This window comes from Grampus griseus (assembly GCF_964374135.1).
Source record: "Grampus griseus genome assembly, chromosome: 8".
NCBI lineage: Eukaryota > Metazoa > Chordata > Mammalia > Artiodactyla > Delphinidae > Grampus > Grampus griseus.
The window spans coordinates 63,196,348-63,217,358 of NC_139002.1; the positions used below are offsets into that span (position 1 = coordinate 63,196,348).

The 21,011-nt window shown below is 52.3% G+C and overlaps 1 protein-coding gene across 4 annotated transcripts in view; it reads left to right on the forward strand.

The window, feature by feature from the left end:
* The first annotated feature begins 396 nt into the window (after positions 1 to 396).
* The window catches only part of PPFIBP2 (PPFIA binding protein 2), a 147,682-nt gene continuing 127,067 nt past the window's right edge, over positions 397 to 21,011 (forward strand). For all 4 annotated transcript variants that reach the window (XR_014297056.1, XM_082659337.1, XM_082659338.1 and 1 more), the window contains exon 1: positions 397 to 523. The gene's annotated coding sequence lies outside the window, so the exon portion shown is untranslated. The remainder of the gene's footprint in view (positions 524 to 21,011) is intronic.

Genomic DNA, 21,011 nt, shown 5'->3' on the forward strand with positions numbered 1-21,011 from the left:
CGACTCCCCGGGGCCGGAAGGGTGCTGGAGGGGGGAGGTGACCAAGAGCGGAGCGGGGCTCCACGGAGGGACGTGGCCTCCTGAGAGAGGCGGGGCTGGGGGGGGGGAACGGTAAGCTCGGCCTAGGGGGCGGCGCCGGAGCTGGGGCGGGATGGGCGGGGGCTAAGCAGGTTCGAAGGCGCCGGGTTGATGAGGCCGGTCCCTGCGGAGCCAGAACCCTCGGCGGATGGGTCCCTGCGGGCAGCCAAGGAACCAAGAGGGAGGGGGCGTGGCAGAGGGGCGGTCCCGGGGGAAGGTGGGGCGGTGGGGAAGCGGGCGCTGCGGGACGAGCCTCCCGCGGGTCCCCGCCCCCGTCACGTGGGCTCCAGACCCGGCCGCTGCCGGTCGGTCCGCTGGTTGGTCGGTTAGTTGGTCGGTGGGTCGGTGGCCTAGAGCTCGGTTCTCGGCTCTCATGTTCGGAGGTGGGAGGGACACGGGAAACGCCCGCACACCTGAGCTGCCCGGAGAGGATCCCCGTACCCAGGTCAGTGGGTTCTCCCCACGCCCCCAGGCCCTCTGCGCGGTCGGGACTGCGAGCCCGCGTAGGGGCATTGCCTGAGGAACTGAGAGCACTGGAGTGTGTCCCAGGCGCGAGGGCGGGGACCCTCCTCCCCTTCTCTGGCCAGAAGACTGGGAGGAGGGTATAACTCCTGTGGATTTGCTCCGAATCTCCACCCAGTCCTGTCCGGGGTCTACGGACAGTCCGCGCCCCTACAGGTGCCCGGATGGCCCTGGAGATGCGCAAGGTGGCAGGTCACCTCAGTTCTATGTAGTATGTCAGAGCTCTGCTAAGTCAACTGGAGCAGCGGCCCAGTCTGGAGAGAGAGCCCAAGGTGGTAGGGAAGCTCACGGTCTATTTGCCCGAGCAAATGGGTGTTCTGCAGAGCGTGTGTTCAGCTGCAACGCCTTAGCTGAAACCAGCTATATACTGTAATTGCAAAAATGCAACATGCTTTTCCAAATCTCAAGCCACTGCGTTCCAGTAGACGGCAAGATGGGATAGTTCTGTTTGAAAGTGGGCTTCTCTCCCTCATGACATCCTGACTCCAGACCTGCAGTTGTTCCTCAGTTGAAAATAAGATTATATATTTAAAGACCAGAACTTCCGAAGTTTGCTTAAGATCAAAACGGGCGTTCTGGCCAGCATTTAATCCGCTTACAAAACAGATCCAGCGTATTATATTTTTACTTTTAGAGCAGCTGGATATTTGGTATAGATCCGTCTCCCTTTCCATATTTTGGTTTACTTCCTGTCTCTCCTTCCTCTCCCAGTTCCTTAATCGATTATAATACAAATTTTATGTTGCATTCTGTGAAGTTGAATGCCCAACAAAGGTAGTTGGCTGTACACAAAATTCATCTTCAGCATATTGTCTTTGATGATTATTTGTGTCATATGAAAAACACAAAATATTTGATTTAGAGATTATTTCTCCTTGGGGCTTGAGAGGCAGCCTGTTTGTAATCTGCTTAAATTCATATATAAACGACTTTGAAGTGGGAGAGCAGGGAGACTGGTGAACTTTTCACTTACTGCATTCATCCATAATTTTATTTAATACATTATTGTTATTATTACTTCGAGATTCGGTGATGTGCCGGTTATTAGCTTATTGCTACTGTGGAGACAAACTGAGCATCATAGTCTCCTTTCTTTAAAAAAATTAATTAATTTTTGGCTGCATTGGGTCTTCGTTGCTGCATGCTGGCTTTCTCTAGTTGCTGTGAGCAGGGTCTACTCCTCTTTGCAGCACGCGGGCTTCTCACTGCGGTGGCGTCTCTTGTTGCAGAGCATGGGCTCTAGGCTCTCAGGCTTCAGTAGTTATGGCATGTGGGCTCCGTAGTTGTGGCACACGGTCTTAGTTGCTCCGTGGCATGTGGGGTCTTCCCGGACCAGGGTTCGAACCCGTGTCCCCTGCATTGGCAGGCAGATTCTTAACCACTGCGCCACCAGGGAAGTCCCCAGCATCATAGTCTCTTTACTGGGGTAGCTATGGCGGTTGCCCTGACTTTAAGACTAAGTAGAATGAGATGAATGCTATGAAGGAGGTAAGAGCAAAGAGTTGTGGGAATTTGTCTTTCATCTGAGTGCGGAAAATCTGGAATAATTTCACGGAAGGGGTGACATGTGTGTGATGGACCTCGAAGAATTTCTTGTGGGTTTCTCCAGGCAGAGGTGAGTAGAGCGTGACCTGGGCTGCGAGAGCTACACAGGCAGGCAAGCACTTTGTAGCCATGAGAAGTGGCAAGTGGCCCAGCTTGGCTCCTGTGGCGAACGGTAAACAATAAAGCTGGTGACAAGGAAGAAACCTATTCCCAGCGGGCCATGAAGGCCAGGTGGAGAAGTTTGGGCTTTGAAAGCAGGAGAACCAATAATGGGTTTTAAGCAGGAGATTGGCTGATGGTTCTGTGCGTTTAAAGTCGGGGACCTTGGCCCTTGACCCTCTCAACCTCCCAACCTCCCAACCTCCAGCCCAGAGAAAATCCAGTAAATATTTGTGAAAGGAATGGTCAAGCAACACTTTGTAGCAGTGCTTTTCAACCTTTAACAAGCTTAAGAGTCACCTGGGGATCTTTTTCAAATGCAAATTTTTATTCCTAGGTCAGAGGTGGGACCTGACATTCTACATTTCTTACAAGTCCTCAGTGGTTGCAGCCCCTTCACTATCGATAACTAGGATGAGAACAGTAGTTTGCAAACCTGGCTGTGCCTCAGAATTGCCTGGGAAGCTTTTAAATTACTCAGATTAAGTAGGTCTGGCCTGTTTTCACTAAGTGCCTCCGTGATTCTGTTGAAGGCCAGGTGGGAACTGCTGGGGTGGACTCTGGCCGGGCTGTGGGAAGCAGTGACCAGTGGGAAAAGGCCCTGGAGGTGGAGAGGCCAGTTAGGATGTGGAAGATCAATTAAGATAGAAGTGAGGAGGACCTGTGTTGCACCTCAGAGAGGGGACAGGTAGGAGAGACTAGAGAGAGAGAATCTATGGACTAGGGGGCCAGGCCGAGAGGTGGGGAGGGAGGAACAAGAATTGAGCTTTGGACAAGGAATGGCATAACCTTTAGACTATCACATTTGTGATAATATTTGGAAGTTGTTTTTTACTTGGCCGTCAAAAACGTTTCCTTCCTGATATACAGATCTGTTCATGACACTCTTGCTTAAAAGCTTCTGGTGGATCCCCTTTTGCAAAACATGAGAAGGGAGAGCTATTATGAACTGTTGAGGCATTTAAACATTTATTAAGATCCCGGACTGTGCACCCTCATTCAAGAGGTGACAGTCGGGGGGGGCAGGGGGAAGATGTGACACTGTCGTCATTGGTGTGGGCACAACTAGGCTGAAACTCCTGGCAGCCTTGTGTTTTCCTGAGTCACTTTTTCCTGCTTCCTCCTTCCTCAGAGCAGTTCCACTTGATGTTTTCATGGCATCATTCTTTGGTTTCAACACTTGCTGACACATGTGTGTCTCAGTTTTTGCAGAATCCACAGCTGGTCTCAGAAAGGTGGGCTGTATCCTTTGTAGACTCTGAAAGCCAGGTCATGGGGATTTTCATGAGGGCCATTCTTATCTCTCTCACACTCAGTAAATAATCTTCCAGGAGATGCCGTCTTAGAGCGTCTGTTTACCTTTAGACCAGATTTCCTTAAGGCCTTGTGAGTTCCCAGGGGGCTGCCAACTCTCAGCTTTGTCTTTGGGAAATTTATGATTTCTGTTTAGTGCTCCTAGATAATCCTTGCTTTGGTGCTCCTTGGTAATTCTTACTTTCATTTCCTATCTCTGTCACATACACATTTATGCACACTGAGAACCCAGCTTTCACTGTGCACAATGCTTTTTTTTTTTTTTAAACTGTTGGGGGTAAGAGTTTTATTAATTAATTTATTTTTGGCTGTGTTGGGTCTTCGTTTCTGTGCGAGGGCTTTCTCTTGTTGTGGCAAGCGGGGGCCACTCTTCATCGCGGTGCGCGGGCCTCTCACTATCGTGGCCTCTCTTGTTGCGGAGCACAGGCTCCAGACGCACGGGCTCAGTAGTTGTGGCTCACGGGCCTAGTTGCTCCGCGGCATGTGGGATCCTCCCAGACCAGGGCTCGAACCCTTGTCCCCTGCATTAGCAGGCAGATTCTCAACCACTGCGCCACCAGGGAAAACCAAACTTTTTTTTTTTTTTGCGGTACGCGGGCCTCTCACTGTTGTGGCCTCTCCCGCTGCGGAGCACAGGCTCCGGACGCGCAGGCTCAGCGGCCATGGCTCACGGGCCCAGCCGCTCCGCGGCATGTGTGCACAATGCTTTTAATCATCATGTTCCATGTTGTGTAATAATCTTGGCCTCTGTAACTCAGCTGTGGATGGAAGGTATAGGCAAGGTGGGATAGGATCACCTCTCAAAGGGATAAGGTATAATATCCTTGTTCGGCGTTCAAGGCTCCTCCACAGAAGCTGGGAATAATTTGACTTACCAGCTGCATCTCCACTGTTCCCCAAACTGAGTAGCTTGACAATTTCTATCCTTTGTGCCTCTCTGCCTTTGCATACGCTATTTCCTCTTCCTGGGAAGCCCTTTTGTCTCTGCTCTGCCAGATGAATGAACTCTTACTAATCCTTCAAAATGCAGATCAAAGCCTTGAAACACCTCTCCTCCCCCCACCCCCAAGTTATTTTTACTCTTCTCTCTAAATTGTACTAGTATAGCATCCAGTACAGATGTCTTCTATGGTTCTTAACACACTTCGCTCGCACGTCTCTGTCCACACCCCCCCCCCCAAAGTCTGAGCTGCCCTGGAGCTGCATCGGCCCTTGTGTTCGGCCCTACACTCAGCAGATGTTGAGGAAGCGTTTGTGGCAGGCAAGGGCCTTGAGCCCTTGAGTCTGTTCTGCAGTGTTGGCTTCAGTAAAAGGGTAGAAAGGGCAGGTTGTTTTGTGTTGGAGATGAGGGAAGGAGCAAGAGCAGAACCTGAAAGACTAGGACAAGCCTGATGGGTGGTCCACAGGGCTAGAGTCATAGGGTGGGGTGGGGAGGGGAACTGGGAGAAATGATGCTGGAGTCTCAGGCTGGGGAGAGATCCTGGAAGGTCTTGAAAGTTGAAGTTAAAGAATTAAAATGTAATACTGATGACCTTGAAGGTCTTTGAGTGTGGAAGAGACAAGGTGAAGCCTGTGCTTTCAGGAGGATTCAAGGCTGAGAAGGGCAGGTTGGAGGGACAGGAAGGAACTTCTTCTGAGAATGAGCTGTTGGAATAACCCACTGAGGTAGATTAGGACCTAAATCAAGGCAATGGCAATAGGGATGTTGAGGAGGTGAGGAGCTTGCCAAGAAATCCTGCAGGATTTGGTGACCGATCAGATTTGAGGGAGAGGGAAAAGAGTCCAATTGGACACTGACATTTCGTGCTAGTTTGCTGGAGAAGAATGAGGCAATTGTCAGCAGCATGAGAGCATGGAGGAGCTTCTTGGAAAGGGGAAGGGAGATGAGGGTGGTCGATTCCTTTTGAGATCAGGAGGGAGCCTTGGGGAGTTTCTTGCATGCCCCTTATGTTTTTACCCATGAGGATGGTGAGGCGCAAAGGAAGCTACCCAGGGTCACGCAGCTGCTGGTGGCAGAACTCAGGCCTTCTGGCCTTGAATTCTGCCCTTTGTAGCACAGTGGGTTTGGCCAGACGAGAGCTGCCGGAAGGTGCAGATGGAGACTCCATTAGGCAATGAAAAACGAGAAAGAGACCAGGTTTGGGGTGAATTCATTCTGCAGTACAGCTAAGGCTGGATGGAGTCGTGTAGGTCAAAGACTCAGGAGGAAGTGTGCGGCAGCCAAAGCCACTGGGGGGTGTGAAGGCTCATGAGACCTTCTTTCTGTCCTGTGATCTATGGGGATGTGGGCTGGCGGGAAGTAGGGAGTGCTTTTATGGTATCTACACTCTTATACTTGTTAGCGCTTACTGTGAGTACATTGTTCTTCTGGGAATGCAAACACCAATCTATCAGTTCCATGGGAAGATGTATTCCAGGGACCCAAACTCCCACCACCCCACTCCCTATCGTCAACAAACTCTAGGGATGCCTCCAACCAGCTCTGAGAAGTTGCCAGTGTAGCGCTGGAGTGGGGGCAGTGGGCTATGCCTATCCGGGGAAGGCAATCAGCCGTGAGAACTTTTTCCAAGCCTGGGCCTGTGTGTAGGGCCAGTGTCAGGGATTTAGATGGTTGAGTGAGGGCCACAGCTGTCTGATAAGGAGGGAGGACCTTGTCTAGAGTCTGCACTGCTGCCGAGAGCCTCAGTGGCCCTGCGGCTGGGCTTCCCGCCCCTCCTTACCTTTCGCTTCCACACCTCTCTGCCTGGCCACCCTCCTCAGCCTCCCAGGATGAGTCCTGCCTTTGCTGTGGCACAGGGATTACCTCGTTTTGCTAAGGCAGAGCTCGGTTAATGCCTGGGAAACCTTTAGATTATTGCCTGGCATATGATAATTGCCAAATAAAAACAGACACAAGAAATGCTGGGATTCAACTTTCAGTCAAACTTGTTAAGCCTCTTGGTTCTTTTTTTTTTGGCCTCACTGTGCAGCGGTTTGCGGGATCTTAGTTCCCCAACCAGGGATCAAACCCATGCCCCCTGCAGTGGAAGCGTGGAGTCCTAACCACTGGACCGCCAGGGAGTTCCCAAGCCTCTTGGTTCTCTTTGAGTTACGTAGCTGGGTCTGGCAAGTTTCTACCTCATCTTGTTTTGAGTGTGTGTGTGTGTGTGTGTGTGTGTGTGTGTGTGTGTGCGCGCGCGTGCGCGCACATGTGCGCTTTACAGAGACCAAAGCCTGCTCACCCATGGTAAAATATCACGGACAGCCGTAGGATGCAGACAGGATATTTGAGTTGTACGTGTGTCACGAATGACTTATGCAGAAGTAAGTGGGTGGTGGGCCTACTAACAAACCTCCAGGGAGAGGCTGTGGGGAACTGATCCTATCACGGTTGCTCCCCTGCCTACAGGTGCTGTGGTGTTCCCAGGAGCTGCACTCTGGGTACATCTGTTTCTTCCTGGAATGAGGGCAGGCATAGGGAAGGAGGTGACCCAAATCCCAGGGTTGCCCTGCCTGCTCAGGGACAGCCAACGCCTGCTGGTTGCTGGGCGTGTTTGGTGGGCATGGTCAGACCCCTGCCCTGAGTCCCAGGTAAAGAGATAAACCCACAGTGACTTGTGTGCGTGGTTGGAATGGCCCGCTCAGCTGTGGCTGGGCCTCTTGACTGGGCAGGGACCACCCTGACCGAGAGGGCCACTCCCGTGACTGCACTGGGGTGTCCCGAGAGGTCTTCTTAGCAAACTTTTCCAACCTTCCTCTGGCCAAAAGGCCCAGAGAGCCCACCAGAAGGAACTTCTTGGGTTGACAATATGTGTGTTTGTGCGTGTGTGTGTGTGTGTGTGTGTGTGTGTGTGTGTGTGTGAGAGAGAGAGAGAGAGAGAGAGAGTTGTGTAGAGGCCAAGGGATCTGCTGTAGGGACGAAGGGAACAGAGAAGGGCAGAGCACAGTTCAGGTTAGGAAGACCAAATACGGGTTACTTTTGTTCCTTGCATGCACACATAACAGCTCCTCTTTTTAGGGGTGACTGTTTCCTTCCCACAACACAAGGCTCTGTTCCCCTGAATCAGAGAGGTTTTCACATGTACGGCTGGCTTGACCCTGGACTGCTTTATGGTTGAAGCAAAGGTGTATGTTGACTGGCCCCAGAAAGCTGCCTCCAGAGGAAAGATGGAGAGGAACTTCTGGCTTTGGTGGGTTTTATAAAGGGCTTGTCTCATGAGGCAGGTAGTGTTATTCCCATTTATGGGAGGCAAACAGGTACCAGAGAAGGAAAGTGATTTTTTTTTAAGGTTCCAGAGTATTCACTTGAATTTATTGTCCTGACTGGGCCACTTCTGAGAGTGAGAGGAGGAGACAGATGCTGAGCTGGATGGGACCCTGGGAGACAGCACTGCCTCGGGCGTACTGGGGTGTGCGGCATCGAACTCTAAATTCAGTAAGCAATGGCGGGGGGGTGGGCAGGGGAAGGCGATGGGGGAGAGGGGATTAGAGTAGGGCGAGGGGAGAAGTTAGAACTGGAATTTGTGTGAGAAAGGAGGAGTCTTCTAATTCGACATTTTACCAAAGCAAAGGAACAGTTCTTGGCTCCGACACCTGCCCTCGACTGCTTGTCATGAGAAAGTTTTATTACATAAGCTCTTCCTGCAGGCAGCCAAGACATCTGGTTCTTCCATGCAGCGCTGCTGTCCCGGTAACAGCAAGCACCACCGCCCTGCCCTGCGTGTCCGGCTAGGTTTCTGCTGCGTGGCTCACTGGAGCTGCACAGAGCCTCTGGCAGGGGTGTTGTCCTGCTGGAGAACAGGGCACTGACTCCTCGCTCGCCCCCTGACTCCAGCATGGCAGGCGGTGGGTGCCCGCTACCGTGGGGACTGGGATGCCCTCATCTCCGAGGGCCCTGCCAGCTCACTCTTTCATTTAAATCCTGGCTCTCCTCAGACTTGCTGTTTCTCCTTTGAGCAAGTGTCTCCTTCTCTGAGCTTGAAGTTCCTCGCCTGTCGCACGGGAACAGTACTAGGCCCATCTCACCTGCTTGTTGTAAAGATTAAATGAGATGATGATGCGTATAAAGTGTTGGCTCCAGTGCTCGGGTGTCGTAAGTAGTAAGTGGTATTATTATCATCCTCTTCTCAGAAAGCCTGGCAAATATAGTTTATCAAGAGGAGTGATTTACACCAACCAGAGGGCTTATTCTGAAATTTCATGGGGGGAAGTAGCATTGTCTGGGCCTCCAGATGTGACCCCCATGGTGGAGGTGAGCAGTCAGTCCAAGAGGCAGCAGTCCCCGGCAGGGTGAGGGAACAGGCTGATTCCAGATGGCCGGTCACCAATGTACGGGACAAGGACAACAAACGGTGAGCTCAGAGCCCAAACCAGCTCCATGGGACATGCTGGGGTAAGGTCAGAGTCCTGCCCTTAGGCCCCAAAAATCAATTCATGGGTTTTCTACCCGGCCACGTGGAAAAGCCCACAGAACTTGCCTTAGCCTGGCTGCATTAATAGAAGTCCTGACTTTAGACCTTGCTGGGGAGAGGGGTCATCCCACTCTTCCCTGCAGTGGCCAAACCTGGCCGCACCTGGAGGTGGCACCCTGGGCACCACACCTGGGGAGCAGGTGGAGGAGGGCCCGTTACCGCATCAAAGCTGGAGTCCCTGTCCTGTAAGCTCCGGGAGGTCCTGGGGCAGACAGGAAGACACAGGGTTGAAACTGTGATCTTTAGGTGGGCAAGGGGAGCTGCCATGTTGTGCCTTTGCTCAGAGGACAGGACTGAGGGGCCTTGGTGGTAACGGTACAGAGGATTAAAGAAGAGGCCGGTTTCAGTTTGGCATGATGTAAGAAATTCCACATAACTCAAGCTTCCCTCTAGGGCCGGGTGGCTGTTTTAGCGCGTGTTATTGGAGTCTACCTGAAGAGGGTATTGTGCAGACAGTACTGACTAGAGAGGAGTTTGTGAAATAACTGAGGAAGCAGACTTTGCCGAAAGGGTGTAGGTCTCACTAAAAGTACTGTAGGATTTGGGGAGGTGATTGGTGGCTTCTCAGCAGAGAGGTGACTGGCAGCAAATGTAGGGGGGAATGAAAGTGGAACGCTAGGGTAGGGCGGCCATGAAGCTGTGCAGAAGCTTCTCTATCCCAGGTCCTAGGCCAAAGTCCCACCCAGTACAGGCGTTGGGAGAGAGGAAAGACTCTGAGGAAGTGCCTTTGTGGGCGGGAACTTTGAGGTCATGACCCCAAAGCGATTGTACTGTGTGTATTCTCTGCTGATGCCTACCTTGGCCTGACCACCTGACTGGGGCATGAAGGCTCTTATGGACACATGGGCCCTCCCTTGAAGATCTCGAGAACACAGAGTCCTGGTACCTGCGGGACCAGGGCCATGCGGTCTGAGACAATGAGCTCACAACATCCAAGAGGTAATAGCGGGTGTAGGAGGGAGTGATCCGGGAGGGTGGTGGGCATGACACTGGGACTTCTGACCGACTCTCTGCAGCCTGGGTCACAGAACAAGCTTCCAGACCCGAGAGGGGACAGGGAAGGGCTGTGGGCAGCAGGGCCTTATTCAAGTGAGCTGAGGTTTTGGGTGGGGTGAGTGCTGGAGGATGGAGAGTGCTGCGGTTAAGCAACGTGGATGCCTGACGGGCACACAGTCCTGGCTGGGGTGGCAGGGAGGAGAGCCCGCCAAGGCTGGTAGGAGGGAGGCCAGGGAAGCCCCTAAATGAGAATTGGCCCACTGGATCTAGGAAATTCTTTTAGCAGCAGAGGTGGGGCATAATTCCTAAGTATTCTGGAGTCAATAGACTTGTGACCTCATTTATTATTTCAGTCGCCATTATTTTTTTAATTTTTTTTTTTTAGCATCCTCTGTGCCAAGAACTGTTATGGTGGGAACACAAGATGAGTAAGACATGTCCCCTGCCTGGATGGAATTTAAGGAATGTACCCCTCATTCAAAATAGGCAGTAATAACTGCAGAGAAAACACAGTGAACGTTCAGAGAAAGGAGAGGTTGGGGCACCTGGCTTGCCGAGGAGGGGGCATTTGAGATATGTCTTGAAGGAAAGATGGACCAGAGACACCCCGTTCTATGGGGGTGAAGGAGGGCATTTCTAGCAGAGGGAACAGCAATGTACAAAGAAAGGCATGGGGCGGTAAGTTAAGGGGCACGGGTGGCAAACAGCCAGTGGTTTGGTTTGGCTAGAGCTGGAGGAGGAAGGGAGGCTAGACAGGGAACCAGGGACTGGAAATCATCATTTATTAAGCGCGCACAATGCGTCAGGCACTGAGCACAGACTCGTCGGTGCTCACTTACATCTCGCAGGAGCCTTTCAGGGCTTTAGCGGAGGAGGAAACTGACTCAGGATAAGTGACTTTCCCAAGGTTCCCTAGCTGGCGAGTGGTTGAAATAAAATCGATGCCCCATCTATCTGATCCCCAAACCCATGTTCCTTCCACTCTATCTTGCCGCCACCTTGACAGTCCAGAGGATTCGGTCTTAAGTTTGCCACGAAGATCAGCTCTTCACGTTGAGGCAGGAAGATGGTCAGACGACATTAGCCTGTGAGAAGCACTTGGTGGATGTGGCCAGGTTGCCATGATGCACACCCGGCCCCAATGTGATACATACACGCGTGCACACACACGTATTTATAAGTAAATGTCTAAAAAATAGTAGGAAGTTGCACAGTTGTTCATGGTGTCACAGAAACTGACGTTTCCTGAGTGCTATAGGCAATTGCTGACTTCCTGGCCGAATTCCTCTATTTTCTCTCCCACTCAAAGTATATTAGAATGGGGCAAGATAACAGAATCTTCTCTAATTTACACAAAATAATTCCTTTTTAAAAATTTATTTATTTATTTATTTTTGGTTGCTTTGGGTCTTCGTTGCTGCACGCGGGCTTTCTCTAGTTGCAGCGAGTGGGGGCTACTCTTCTTTGCAGAGCATGCTCTCTAGGTGTGCGGACTCAGTAGCTGTGGTGCACGGGCTTAGTTGCTCCGCAGCATGTGGGATCTTCCTGGACCAGGGCTCGAACCTGTGTCCCCTGCATTGGCAGGCAGAGGCTTATCCACTGCGCCACCAGGGAAGTCCCTAAAGACTCCTGACTTTAGCTACTTTATCATTAGTAACAAGTTCCTTACATCCCACCTGTTGGGGCCCCCAGGGTGTCAGCCGTCGAGGGATGTTAAGCAAGATGGGGGATTGGGAGGGTGGGGGTGAGGATGAGAGAGACACCTGGGCCATAACCCAGGTGGAGCTGTCAGGGTGGAGAGGAGGGGCTGACCTTTCTGGAAGTGTTTGCTGGGAGCCTGTCCGTGCAGGGGCGTGGAGTGGGTGCTGAGAGCCTGCGTGAAGGGAGAGCATTGTTTCCACGGTGTCATGTACAGGGTCTGAGCAGGTGGGCGCTGCTGGTGGCTGCCTGCCAAAGCTGGGGTACTTTCTTATCCTGTGTCCTGTGGAGCCAGCCGGTCCTCATTGCTGACCAGGTCTGCACAGGGCCACTCCCTCTGTCCAGCTCGGCCTGCCTCCTGGAGCTCGGAACCCAGACCCAGCTCTGCCAGCCACACCTGGCTTTTGTCCTCAGGGTGGACCTAGGGTCTTTCAGGCTTCCTGATGGGAAGGTCTCCCTCAGCCTAGGGAGGAAGCCCCGGTGCTGAGGAGGGCGTATCTGGGCTGCAGTGTCTTGGGATCTCGTGTTACAGGGCGCTTGGGGGACAGAGCTGTACCCCCATGTCCCGCCTTTGAAAACGTAAAGGGCTACTCCAGGGTCACAAATCCAGTCTTCACATGTCGTGATTACTTACATTTGACAGGAAATTTTATTTTTTATCTTTTTCACCCCACCGTGCAGCTTGCAGGATCCCAGTTCCCCGACCAGGGATTGAACCCGCGCCACATCAGTGAGAGCCCGGAATCCTAACCACTAGGCCACCAGGGCACTCCTGAAAGAATTTTAAATAAAGCTGGTGACAGTCGAGTGAGGGATGGCAGTCGTGAGAGGGAGCCTGCAGGGTGCGTGAGAGACGCGTCTGTGGCATCACTGTCACACGCCCGTGCGGAGCCCATTCCTGAGTGACTTGGGGGTGCTCGCCTGTTTGGTTCTAGGTGTCTGAGAGTGAGACGCCCACTGGGCGCAATTGGGGGCCTCTCTGGGACACCAGTACCACTCGGCCGTCCTCTCTCAAGGCCACCTCTGAGTTACTAAGGGTTCTCCCGACGCCAGTGCCTGGGGTCTGGGCCTTCCTGCTCCACAGATGTGGTCAGAATTCGGCCCTTCATCCTCCCAAGCCCTGGAGCCCAGCTTCAGCTTTAGCCGCCATGTTTGGGGCCCCCAAATCCATCTCCACAGCTGTGACTTCTCCGCCAGGTACCTGCCTTCACATGGTCCGAGAACATCATAAACTCTGCCTGCTCACCGCCCCTAAGCTGGGTGCCTGGTGGGACTGGCAGAATGACTGAGCGAGGCACCCAGGGGCTGTAAGAGCGCGCATGTCATCAATTCCCTTACCATTCTGCAAGGCCCTGCTAGAGAGACGCAGAAAGCACAGAGCAAGTGCGCTGCGTGGTACCGTAGGGTTCCCCTAATTGCAGGCTGGCCTCAAGAGATCTGGCAATTTCTCAAAGGGAGCCAGTGTTGCATATTTTTTTCCTGATCCCAACATTTAGGCCCTGATAAGAGGTCCATCTTCTGGAATAGTGCAGTGGGGACACGGTCTCTGAGAAGGGCCAGGCACTGAGCTGGGTGGTTGACTCTTCCCCCCTAACCCTCTGACCAGCCCTGTGTGAGGCAGGTGGTAATATCTTCATTACACAGTAACCTGAGAGGTTAATCTATGTTACCCACGGTCAGAAACTAACGCAGCTCTAAGCAGTAGAGTCAGGATTTAAACCCAAGTCGGTCTTGACTCCCAAGCCTGGACTCTCTCTGTTGTATCTTGCTCGTCTCCTTCTTCAGGGGAGTGAGGAAGGAGCTGCAAAGACTCGGGGGTCCAGGTTGGGCTGGGCTGTGGGCCTCTGGTGTAGGTACTGCCTCCCCTTCTGTGGTCCTTCTGCATCACACAGGCTTCTACACCTTTCACTTTGAGACTAAGGAACTGTTCAGGTGTCTCCCATGGGAAAATAATGGCCCTGCTTTGTGGAAAAGACGAGGTGAGAACGATGGGAGAGAAGCCTCTAGGAGCTGTCCAGTTGCTCCCACTCCCCTGGGGTCAGACTGACAGACTTCCGGGAGCCAGACCTCATGGATCCCCAGGGAGGGGAGACCTCTTGTAGTGCAGTCCCCAGCCGGCTTGTCTGTGGTCTGTGAGTATGTGTGCAGATGGGGGATTCCTGGATCACTTTTCTTAGGAAAGTCCCTGGGCCACTCTCTGGCCTAAGTACTCTTAGCGGAGGGAAGTGATCTGAGTGGCAAGTGTCTTGTGACTGGTGAGCTGAGGTTAGGGGACCGGCTTTGCCCCTCCCTCCCCCCCGTCATATGCTGGATTGTTGAATTGCCTTGAAGAGAAGAGGGCTGGGCCCAGGGCTCATGGCTCCTTGAATGCAGCGTGACAGCTGGTCAGGCTGCGGGGTCTTCAAGTTTCCTCCTTACAACATACCAACATCTGGTCTCACTAAATGGTCATGGTCCCCAGGCATGACCTGACTCGGAGCTGACTTACAAAGACGATAGATAAAGGACTGTCAGGAACTGTCCTTACCTGGATGTTGTATAAGGTCTGGAGATGCAAAGCCATCTCCCTTAGACTGAGAGGGAAGAGGAACACCAGTGGATGAGAACAGAGACCCACGTCTCTGGAGAGGAGGCTGCCTTCTTCCCGTAGGTTTGTCCAGCGTGTATCCGAGATCAGATGGGGGCATGTGTCAGTTTGCTACGGCTGCCATAACAAAAATACCACAGACTAGGGGGATTAAGCAAGAGCAATTTATCGTCTCACGATTCTGGAGGCTAGAAGTCCAAGATCAAGGAGTCGGCAAGGTTGGTTTCTTCGGAGGCCCCTCTCTTTGGCTGTGGACGGTCATCTCCTCCCTGTGTCTTCACGAGGTCTTCCCTCTGTACCTGTCTGTGTCTTTATAAGGATATCAGTCGTGTCGGATTAGGGCTCACCCTAATGGTGTCATTTTTAACTTAATTACGTCTTTAAAGATCTTATTTCTAAATACATTCACATTCTGAGGTACTCGGGGTTAGGACTTCAGCATCTGAATTTGGGAGAGGGGGATACAGTTCAGCTCATAACAGGATGTTTCCGAAAGCCTCAGTGAACAAGACTCGGTGTCATGATGAGGCACGGAGAGGCATTCACTGCTGGTCCTGCCAAGGGAACCAGGAGAGGCAGGTAGACTCAGCCCAGCCAGCGGAGGAAGTTTGATTGGCTTTGTCCAAAGGCTCAGCCCAGAAAGCCCTATTCCCTGTAGTCTGGGCTCTCTGGCAGCAGTGGGTTCTGCCTGGTGTCTTCACCTGGCTTCCATGTGGCCCTCAGCCCTCCAGTGAAGACAGAGCTGCTAATCTTCCACTAATACCCTCCAGCCAGGCCTGCAGAGGGAGCCCCCTTCTCCTCTGACAGAGGCAGGAGCCAGACTGTTGATGCACACAGCCCATCTTTAAGGAAATTCTTTGGTCTCCTAATAATTTAAACTTTTTTTTTTTTTTAGTGCAGAAGGAAAGCTATTGCATTGATTCAAAATTAAACTGTTTAACACTTGTTGAAATGAAGGTTCAAAATACAGAATAAATGTTGATTAATTCAATTAGTACTTACCAGGGGCCTGCGCTCCTCCCCAGGCAGCTTGGGAGGCTCGTAGGAGGTAGCTGGCTGCAGGCTAAAGTTATGCACGAGGCCCCTGAACACTCTAGATGATAGAGAAAACTTGCCAATTCAGATCCGTTTTTGATTTTTCTTGTTGCTTAGCATTCGAAAATCATAGAATGAGGAGAAATGCCTCGTTTTATCATCCATTAGGGGAAGTTACATCTTCTCCCATCGATGCTTTGGGAATATAATTGCATTCATCAGTTAGCTCATGCCAGGCCCAAGCACGGTCAGGTGCCCCTTATGGCAGAGCTGCCTTCACCTCTGAGCATAAGACCACAAAGAGAGGGGGCCTCGGGTATGGAGAAAGTAAGAAAGTGGATACTGGTTGCTGTTCCCTGAGGATGGACAAGTGAATAGCACATCCTCCTTGCTCTCAAGCATCTTAATTTGGAAGGGGAGACAGACGTATTGAGGAATCATATAAACAGAGCTGGAAAGGAGATGATGAACGTGAGTGCCACTGTGGCAGGAGCAGAGTGGAGGCATCCACCACCTTTGGGCCCTGGGGGTAGCGGTGTCAGGAAAGGCTTCCTTGGGTTGGTGCATTTGGATAAGTTCTTAGAATGGGTGAGATTTGAAAATATAGGTGGAGAAAAGCATCCTAAAAAGAGAAATTAGAGAAAACAGGAAAAGTTTTCTGTATTTAGAGAGTAGCAAGTGGCTTGACCGAGAGCACGGTGAGTACCACGGGGAAGTGAATCTTTTTGGAGGACTTGGATGGCTGAGCTACAGAATGCAGCTTTGTTCCCGAAACAGTGAGGAACCACAGAGGCTTTGAGAGCAGAGGAGTAATGTCATGAGCTTTATGAAACATACCCTGCCTTCTCTGGGAAAGAAGCGTTGAAGAAGAGTCAGCTAGAAGTAGGAAGTCTAGGAGAGGCAGCTTTGGAAATCCAGGTGAGAGATGGTGAGGGTCTGGACGGTGGTGGGATGAGAGTTTGGTCAGATGTTAGGACCTTCAGGGAGTCTGAATGGCACCGCAGAAAGAGCACCGTCTGAGTCGTCAGGAACTTAGGTTCAAACCTCAGCTCTGGCGGTCCTCAGCAAGGGAAGGTAGAATCTGGTATTGCCCTCTGGAAAAGCCCAGATCCCTGAGTGGTGGATTTAAAAAAAACAAAACAAAACTTTCGTTATTAAAAAAAATTCAAACATACAAAAAAGTAGGAGTAGTTTAATGAATCTCCTTATCCATCACCCAGCTTCAACAGTAACCCCTCGCTGGTTCTGTTTTTTTAGGAGGCGTTTTTTGAGATGAAGCTTGGGAAGTAGTCAAGCTGAGATTGCATTGGAAGCATTTCTCTGAATCTGTCTACCACCAGGTCGAGGTGGTAGAACGACTTGATGGTCATTTGTTCCTCCCTGGGGCTAAATTTGTGTGCGCATGCGTGCCTGTTCTCTGCTGTGACCGAGGCAGTGAGGGTAGCTGTCTTTGAAGGGTGTGTTCTGTCAGTGGGGCAGGGTTCTGTCTGCCGCGGGGGGCAGGTGGGTGTGGATAGGGGAGAGGATAGAGGTGAGGATGGCGTGGGAGGCCAGCCTGCTGGGTCAGACACCCTCATCATCCATTCATCGGAGGCTGTTTGTGGCCTGGGGTCTGATTCACGCTGACCAGACCGACAAGGCTGGGCTATACACCAGACACCAATGGGCTCATTTGCTTTGGCAGGTGTCATCCAGAGGCTACAACAAATGCCTGCCTTCCTGGCGGGACCCTACCTGGGAAAGTGAATTACAGGGTCATCTGCAGGTGGCTGGGGAGCCAGGCTCCCAGACAGCACCATGTGGATGGTGGCGGGGTCACCCCAGGCTGCTCTGGGGCACCCTTGTTAGTGATCGCTACTCATCCCCCCAGAGATGTAGTATCAGTTAGTTGCCAGTGGGCCACACAGACCAACTCTGACCAGTCATCCTTCACTGAGGGTGACCCAGGTAGGCAGGGCGGGGATGTGTGTGGTAAGTGTACCACTTAAATGCCCTCTGAGTTTGGCATCAACTGAAAAATAAGACCATGAGTCAGACAAGTGGAGACCAAGATATCAGCTCCAGGGCTAATAAAGGTGTTTAGAGAATGTGGCTAATAGGATTCCCAGTGGATCCCTTTGCTGAGTCCAGAGACCCACCTCTGTCTGGGACCCAGCTGGCTGCAGTCTTCCTCACGGGACAGGCCTCTTCCCTCTGGCGAGGCGGCCCTGGAAACAGAGGGAAGGATGGGGCTGGGCCCCTCGGCTCAGTTCCCTCTCTCATTCCCACCAATCAGATACTCAGCTTCCCCCCACAGCCACACCGTGAGAAGGTCCGGGAAGGAGAGACCGCCAGTGTCCTCCCTGTGGCTATCCCCGTGGCAACACGAAACAGAAACTAAATGAAGGCTTGAGCGTGTGTTGTGGGTCTCAGCAGAAGTTCTCTTGCGCAGGTAGGGGTGGGAATGCTGTCATAGAGGAAGGAGAATCACCTGGGCCTTGAAAAATTAGTTCTGATGGCCAGAGACTGGACCTTCAGCTTGAGGGGACAGCATGGAAAGGGCACGGCAAAATGAGAATGCTCTCCTGTGGCTGGAGTGTCAGGAACTCAGAAGGATGTGGTTGGAAGGGACCAGGCTTGGTGAGGTAGTACAGAGTGGTTAAGAACATGACCTTGGGGTCAGACTGCCTGGGTTCAGATGCCACCTCTGCTGCTCCCTGGATGTGTGGTTTGACCAGCTTAACCTCTCGAAGCTTCAGTTTCCTCGTCTGCAAAATGTGGACAGTAATGGTTATGACTCTTGAGATATGAGATGCGTATAAATGCTTAACTCAAAGCAGAGTGAGTGCTTTATACATGACAGCCGTTATTATTACTGTCACATGTCCAGGATAATTTGTGGTTAGCCTTGGATGCCAGACTCCTGAGTTTGGACTGCTGTGGGAGAGGCCGGGTACCGTTCAGGTGAGAGGAGGCCCTCCAATACCTAGTTCTGGACACCTGAACCCATGCTGGGCCAGCTGGAGTGGGAAGGTTGAGATGGAGAAGCACGTCCCTGCACAGAGTGATGCCCAGGGATGTGGCCGCTGTTTGAAGGAGAGGGAGGGGGCAGGGAGGAGTCCCAGGGCAGTGCAGGGTGTACAGTTCCAGGAGGCTAGGAGCTTCCAAGCGAGGGCAGGGCCATGCTGAGAGTTTCTGAACATGCAGAATCTCAGGGGCTGCTAAGACGTAGCCACAAAGCTGGCGCGTATTTGGGTGTTTGGGTCTGGAGTTTACAGGAGCGATCTAGCGTTATGAGTCATAACCATGGAAATGACGTATGGATTATCCAGGGAGAAACTGTAGCAGGAAACCAGAATCGGCCCTGGGGCAGTGAGTGGAGCTGAGATATAGGACATTTAGTGAAGGAAGGACCCAGAGAGCACTTTGTCCCAAATGCCAGAAGAGGAGAGTCTCGGGTTGGCCAAGGAAAGTGATCCCAGCTGACACTGACTGATTGCCGGTCTCATGTTACCTTCACAGCCGCTCTTGAGGAAGTACTTTTATTATTCTCATCTTATAGATGAGGGAGCGGAGGCGCTGAGGGTGAGCGTCCTGCCTTAGGACACGTGCATGGCGAGTGAGAGTCTGCAGCAGGGATTCTGAACCCAGGCGGTCCGGTTCTCCAGCTTGTGCTTTAACCTCACCCTGCACGTACCGCCTCTCAAGAAAATAACCAAAGTAGCTCGATGGACGAGAGAGCACATCAGGCACATAAGTGGAAATCTCATAGCGGTGGGCGTCGGAGAGAACGGGAGGTGAGCCCTTTGGCAGTGAAGCAGAGGAACAGCATGAAATGGTAGCTGGGGGCTGCGGGCCAGAGGACGTGTTCTAAGGTAGCAGAGGCTTTGATGTCCGTGGGGGCTGGGAGGAAGGAGCAGAAGAGGGGGAGATGTGGATTCAGCCTAGAGAGGGAGTAATGGAGAGGTTCCGGCCTCAGTGATGATAGGTTAGGGGATCAAAGGGCGGAGGGGAGGTTTGAGGTGGAGAGAAAGGGAACTGAGGGATTCTCATCAAAGAAAGATGCACGGCCGTTTGCCGAGGAGTCTGAGAGGAAGGAAGTACGAGCCTACAGATCCGGGTGCACGAGGGTCTGATGGAGCTGTACGCATTGCTCAGCGTCTGTCCGCGAGCGCAGAAGGAAGAAGCACTGCTCCCCGGCTCACTCTGCCTCTCCGGTCCTGACTTGCCCTGCCCCTCCCTCAGTCGGGGAGGCGGGGAGGCAGAGCCAGCTGGGGAAGTGGCAGGAGAGAGGTAGGCGGAGTTTCAGGGGATGGTCCTGCATGCTGACTGCTGACGCAGTAGAAGGACCTCCATCTTCACTGTCCAGAATGTTGGGGTGGTGAAAGGGGATACTGCGTCAGAGGAGTGGGGGAGGGTGTTGGAGAGCTCCTGAGGTGGGGGGGGGGGGTGGACAGGCTGCCATAGCCTGGTTGTACTTGGGGAGGGGCACCCAGAGAGCCCTGCAGGTTCCTCTGAGAAGGATCCTTCCCTCAGGTCCTTGCCTGCTTCTGCACTATTGCTAGAGAAGAATGGGCAGCTCCCTTCAGTGGGTTCCCTTGCCTAACGGATAAAGGCCAAGCTCTAGAGGGTGAAATGCTGTGAGAGGACCTTCACAAGCTGGTCCCGGCTTCATTTGCTGCCACTCTTCCCCTGTTGTTCTCTGGCCACACAGAGCTACATGCATACCCCACCCTTCCCCATACCTTGGGGTATGCTCTTTACTCCTCTTGCAATGCATTTGCATTAGTGCCTGCTGCCCACCTGGAGAAATCTCACTTCCTCTGTGAAGCCTTCTGAGATTGCCCACACTGTGCTGGTGTCTCGTTCCTCCTGCTGCTGCTGTGCCCCGAGCCTGCCGAGCTTCCCTCTCCTGGGAGCACACCTCCTGGTTTGTTGTTGCCCTGTGTGTGTGTGTCTTTCTCCCTGGGAATCCCCAGGGCCTCTATGGTGCCAGGCACCCGAGAGCTTCCCCTGGGATGTTCAGCAACTTGAACAAATGGATGACAAGGTGAACCTCGTTGTCCATAAGATGCTCAGGAAATGGTTGATTTTTGAAACTCAGCCTGTCTTTGAAACTAACTTCCATGTGATGTTTTCCAAGTTACTTGCCTGTTGATCTAGTCACATCGGAGAACTGACCCTCGCAGTTAATTGCCATCCGAACTTAATTTTAGAGAGGATGGGAATTTCAGGGAAATGATGTTTTTCTTCTCACAAAAGAATACCATGGCTGCTTTAAAATTAGACCATTAGGGGCTTCCCTGGTGGTGCAGTGGCTGAGAGTCCGCCTGCCAACGCAAGGGACGCAGGTTCGTGCCCCGGTCTGGGAAGATCCCACATGCTGCGGAGCGGCTAGGCCCGTGAGCCATGGCCGCTAAGCCTGCGCGTCCGGAGCCTGTGCTCCGCAACGGGAGAGGTCACAACAGTGAGAGGCCCGTGTACCGCAAAAAAAAAAAAAAAAGACCATTAATTTATGAATTTCTGAAGTCTACGTTGGCAAAAGCCAAAGTTTGTTGGCTTTGGCTCACAGATCCCAGATAGAGGCCCAATTCTAATGCAACCTTCACAGTCTAATCGACATGGATGAGAGATGAAAGATTTTTGGT